Raw genomic sequence first — 6000 nt, forward strand, 5'->3', positions numbered from 1 at the left:
AGGAAGTAAAGACAAGTGTCATATTTATTCAGATTAATTAAATAAGTAGAAATTGGGATTCAGTTGGAGAGCGCTGAGAAAACAGACATAATAGAAGTTCATTGGTAGGGTAATTGCTCATTAGTTTTAATTTCCAGCCAATTTACTGCTTGTGTCGAACAGGGTGAAAAGGCTGTTTTTACTCAGTGGTTGTCTCCTCCAATCAGATGCTATGTTTGACACACTGTGTCTCTTTGACATTTTGTGTCAAAGGGATCACACTGCTTGATTAATTGCAGTTTAATTTAGGCCTTAAAGGAGAGTTTGAGTCACCCCTTAATTATCAGGGATGAATATCTGCAATAATGGGATCTAAATTCATGAATTCATAGGAAGGAAGTTGAATTGAAGAGCATCAGTCTGTGTTTGCCGTGCGAAGGCTAAACGGCCATTATAAGTAGCCACATTGTTGCATTGTGAGTGTTTCACTTGTGAGGCAACAAGCTGTCAAGCTCTTCTTCCTGCTTTGACGTAAAGTGGGCCCCGTCCTTGTGTGCCACTGCAAGAGAAACCATAACATTGTCACAGATACAGTGGGGCAAAAAAGTATTTAGTCAGCTACCGATTGTGCAAGTTCCCCCACCTAAAATGATGACAGAGGTCAGTAATTTGCACCAGAGGTACACTTCAACTGTGAGAGACAGAATGTGAAAAAAAAATCCATGAATCCACATGGTAGGATTTGTAAAGAATTTATTCGTAAATCAGGGTGGAAAATAAGTATTTGGTCAATAACAAAAATACAACTCAATACTTTGTAACATAACCTTTGTTGGCAATAACAGAGGTCAAACGTTTACTATAGGTCTTTACCAGGTTTGCACACACAGTAGCTGGTATTTTGGCCCATTCCTCCATGCAGATCTTCTCGAGAGCAGTGATGTTTTGGGGCTGTCGCCGAGCAACACGGACTTTCAACTCCCGCCACAGATTTTCTATGGGGTTGAGGTCTGGAGACTGGCTAGGCCACTCCAGGACTTTCAAATGCTTCTTACGGAGCCACTCCTTTGTTTCCCGGGCGGTGTGTTTTGGATCATTGTCATGTTGGAAGACCCAGCCTCGTTTCATCTTCAAAGTTCTCACTGATGGAAGGAGGTTTTGGCTCAAAATCTCACGATACATGGCCCCATTCATTCTGTCCTTAACACGGATCAGTCGTCCTGTCCCCTTGGCAGAAAAACAGCCCCATAGCATGATGTTTCCACCCCCATGCTTCACAGTAGGTATGGTGTTCTTGGGATGCAACTCAGTATTCTTCTTCCTCCAAACACGACGAGTTGAGTTTATACCAAAAAGTTCTACTTTGGTTTTATCTGACCACATGACATTCTCCCAATCCTCTGCTGTATCATCCATGTGCTCTCTGGCAAACTTCAGACGGGCCTGGACATGCACTGGCTTCAGCAGCGGAACACGTCTGGCACTGCGGGATTTGATTCTCTGCCGTTGTAGTGTGTTACTGATGGTGACCTTTGTTACTTTGGTCCCAGCTCTCTGCAGGTCATTCACCAGGTCCCCCCGTGTGGTTCTGGGATCTTTGCTCACCGTTCTCATCATCATTTTGACCCCACGGGATGAGATCTTGCGTGGAGCCCCAGATCGAGGGAGATTATCAGTGGTCTTGTATGTCTTCCATTTTCTGATGATTGCTCCCACAGTTGATTTTTTCACACCAAGCTGCTTGCCTATTGTAGATTCACTCTTCCCAGTCTGGTGCAGGTCTACAATACTTTTCCTGGTGTCCTTCGAAAGCTCTTTGGTCTTGGCCATGGCGGCGTTTGGAGTCTGACTGTTTGAGGCTGTGGACAGGTGTCTTTGATACAGATGATGAGTTCAAACAGGTGCCATTCATACAGGTAACGAGTGGGGGACAGAAAAGCTTCTTACAGAAGACGTTACAGGTCTGTGAGAGCCAGAGATTTTCCTTGTTTGAGGTGACCAAATACTTATTTTCCACCCTGATTTACGAATAAATTCTTTACAAATCCTACCATGTGGATTCATGGATTTTTTTTTCACATTCTGTCTCTCACAGTTGAAGTGTACCTCTGGTGCAAATTACTGACCTCTGTCATCATTTTAAGTGGGGGAACTTGCACAATCGGTGGCTGACTAAATACTTTTTTGCCCCACTGTACGTGTGTCAAACCTTGGTGAGTCAAAAGCAGTGACCACTCTCGCTAACCTCTTATGATAATCCAGTCATTGTGGTATATGAGCAGGCCTGAAACATGACAGCTCAGAAAAGAGATTCGAAGGTTACTTTCAAGTGGTAAAGAGTTAAGGTTCCAAGACTTTGATTATCCAACTTTAAGTCCTGTGCCATGACCATCATCGGCCTTCATCAGCAAATACCTAGCATTTAGCTCAAAGCACCATCAGGGCTTTAGAGCACATCTGTAGACTCTGAGGTTTGTTTCTAACATAACTTGTGTAATGGTTATTGTATAAGAGGCCTGACAACAGAAAATGAGACTTGCTCATTCTGTGTTGGCAGTAAAAGAAAATTCCAGTGATTCACTCTTTTGTTTGAAGAACAGGATGTAAAATTATCAAGGTTGGCCGTTATCCATTTCCTGCTCACTCGTACCATTTAACAAGACAACATCTTCTCTGAGCACGAGGCTTCCTGCCTAAACAGTGGCTTGGAGAGAGATGGGAGATAGAGAAAGTAATAGATGGTAAAGAGGAGCTCTTATTCTTCTTGGACAATACGTCTGCAGCCATGAAACAAGGCTCTGGCCACTGGCAGATTAATGCCTACATATAAGCATCTTAACTATGTTTGAGTGCTCTTCTGCTGGAGGACGGCTTATAGAAGTGAATACGTCAGACGTGAATTCAAAAGCATCTCATAAAGGGAGTGAGAGATTCTCAGCAGTTTATAACAACATAGCTGCTCTGGTACAAGGACGTTTGTCTGTTCTACGAAAATCTATGGATGGTGGTCTCTCTGTATTGTGCGGGTCACACTTATCTCCTGTCCAGCAGGGCTGTGTTATTCTCATTACGTGCAGCTCTACATAAAACTTGCACAAATGTGCTCCCTCCTGTAACTAAGACTGATTCAGAAGTTGCAGTCGGAGCAGAATTTGAATGAACGAGATAAGGCAACAGAGGAAAATGCAACACAATGGCCCTCAGTGCCGTTAGATAACAAATGTATCCCTTTTTATTTTTTTTTTATTTTTAGTCACACTGTGGAGGGAGAGGAAGGAAAAGAGGTCCCTCATAAAGAATAGTTCCCAGTGGAGATATGAAAGCCAATTTATTCATAGTTCTTTAGTTCAGCAGATTGACAACAGAGTGATTTGCCACATCTGTTAATCTTCCTAAATGAGCAAGTTGTCAGATCTTTGCTACGGCCCCTGCACTAAATAATTTACAACACTGCACTTCAGCTTTATTCCATTTTCCTCTTCTTTTCCTACTGTCAGCTGTGAGAAGCCCATATCACTGTTACTGTATCAGGAGACACTTCTGTATTTTCCATCATATAGAGAAATGCTCATTAAAAAAGTGGCAGTTTGGGGGGGGACGAAGAAAACAAAACAAAACAGCAAAACAAATAGAAACAATAAGAAAAAGGAAGTTTTGTTTTGCCATTTAGGCCATTGTCTAAATGGTGCATTAAAAGTAATGCATTTAGCAGTAATAGCAACCAGTGCAGTATAGCACACATTCATCCTTCTTTTAAGACCTTTTTTGAGCCTCTTAGCCAATTAAAGTCATCATCTAACTCTGCGGGCCATTTCATTGTCCATCATACAGGCAGTTTACCTGCTCTGGGAATGTGAGTGATGACGACAGCAGCAGCCATCAGGTGAAATGGTTTCTTTTGAACTATCGCTGCTGTTTATCGCAACACTATTTCCTGCTTCCAATGCTCGCATTTTTTTTCCATTCTCAGATATAATGATTTTAATATTCCATTGATTGTGTCTTTGCTGGTCTGCTGAGCAGGAAGCAGACGTTTCCATCAGCAGAGCTGCGCCTGGCATTCATCATCAAAGGTCTGCCCAGGAAAAAGACAGCTCTATACTCATCTGCATCTGCTTGGTATGCCAACCGGGTGAACATCCACATCATCCTACCCACACTGTTATTTCTGATTAGCATATAATGCATCAATTACTTCACTTTCACTAAACAGAAAGGCTACGACAAGTTTTGTTTCCAAGGCAACTATGAAAAGTGCTGGCGGCAGGAGTAAATTAGTTTGGCAGCAGAAGTTGTATTGCGACGGCACGAGCCGAATATGGGCCAGCAATTGTTATCCGTCACAGCTGATCCAAACATATGGAATGTGATAAGGGCGTGCACTCAGGACAGAGCAGTTTAGCTTAACAAAATAAGGCAGGCAAACGCACATAAAGACAAACACAGGGGGATTTCACTGCTTCACCAGCTATCGAGGAAATAACATAATGTCTTCAATAAACATCCCCACTTACTTACATCCGTACTTAAGACGGATTATATGACTTTACAGCATCCTGCTATAACAGCTTAACACTTGACACTAAACGGCTTTTTACTGCAGTTGTCTTCACATATGGACATGTTGTGTTCATAGAATAAAATCTAGCTTCTGAGGCAGACAAACAGAGGTGGAAGTGATTTAAACCTGCAGTCTATCCGAAGGCCACCAGATGGCGATAGCTGAGGTTGCATAAAGACTTCCGGTTGTTGAAAAGCGTATGGGAAAATGACTTTCTGTCTTCACCCCTGTAATCACTTTCATGATGAGTTCATGTCACTCATTTAGGGTCATGTTGAAAAAATATAGGGTTCATTTTTAAAACCTCCGTCATACCATGTTTTAAATGGAGCATGGTCTGTGTTATGAAACCACACACTCATTGGGCAATGGCTTATGACTGATAAGTTTATGTCTAATGAAAGTGCTTTTTAATTGGCTAACAGCCCTTCCCTTTATTGTCACATCTGTTTTTTTTTCTTTCTTGTTTTGTTTTGCAACCATGATGGTGACAGCTAAAACTCTCACTAGGCTTCAAAATGAGACTTCAGACACCAGTGGGTGATGCCACGATAGCTGTGTCCATCTGTTTATTGTGTGTAATTACTGTGCGTATCATATGAAAGTCAGAGAGCGGTGTATAAAGTGTATAAGAAATGTAAGGTTTTTCCACAGAATACAAATACAAGAATAGAGAAGGGTTGATATGGAGACTGCACAAAGAAAAGAGCACTAAAAAAAGAGAATTACATTTAATCAAAAGCCTTTCGCAATATCAGTGATAACCAAGCTGTCTGTGGGGAAAGTAGAGTGCAAGAAAATACCAATCAGCCGCAAACAGCAATTAAGGCAGGTAGGCTGGTGTTTCTAAAATCCTAAAATCCATTTCCAAAATATTTTACTATTGATTTGCTTGCAAATTGCTTGCAGGTGATTGCCAATGCTGAAATAGATATGATTTGTAATCTGATGAAACCAGAAATGCAACAGGCGAGCACATCAGTACTAAATGACACTGATTTAGTACTGACATGTGTTGCAAATGCTCTTCCTTTGCCTTTGATTCTCAGAGGTGAGCTCTCTCTGGGGTAGCATGGCTACTGCTGCGCGTTCAGTTAATTCAAGCACCTGTAGTCTCATTCTCTTCATACCGCTCCTTACTCTTCCCTCTATCCTCTCCGGGATGCAGTCGTTCTCACTGTTTATATAAGGGGGGAATACCAGATGACAGCCTTACTTGTTTGTAACTTCTCAAAAACTGTCCTTGAGCAAGACATTGAATTTCTATGAGCTACAGAGGCGGCGCTCATGGCATGAAAAAATGCAAGAAAACAAAGCTTATAGTTGCAGCCCTGTACTGCTTTATCCTAACAGCATTTATAATGATTACAATGTAAATATAAAGGTTTTTCTTAAAGGCCTGCACACATTCAGTAATGGGAATAATGCTCTGTTAGCAGGATATTTCTAATAAATGTTCA

This window comes from Maylandia zebra, linkage group LG5, assembly GCF_041146795.1.
Source record: "Maylandia zebra isolate NMK-2024a linkage group LG5, Mzebra_GT3a, whole genome shotgun sequence".
NCBI lineage: Eukaryota > Metazoa > Chordata > Actinopteri > Cichliformes > Cichlidae > Maylandia > Maylandia zebra.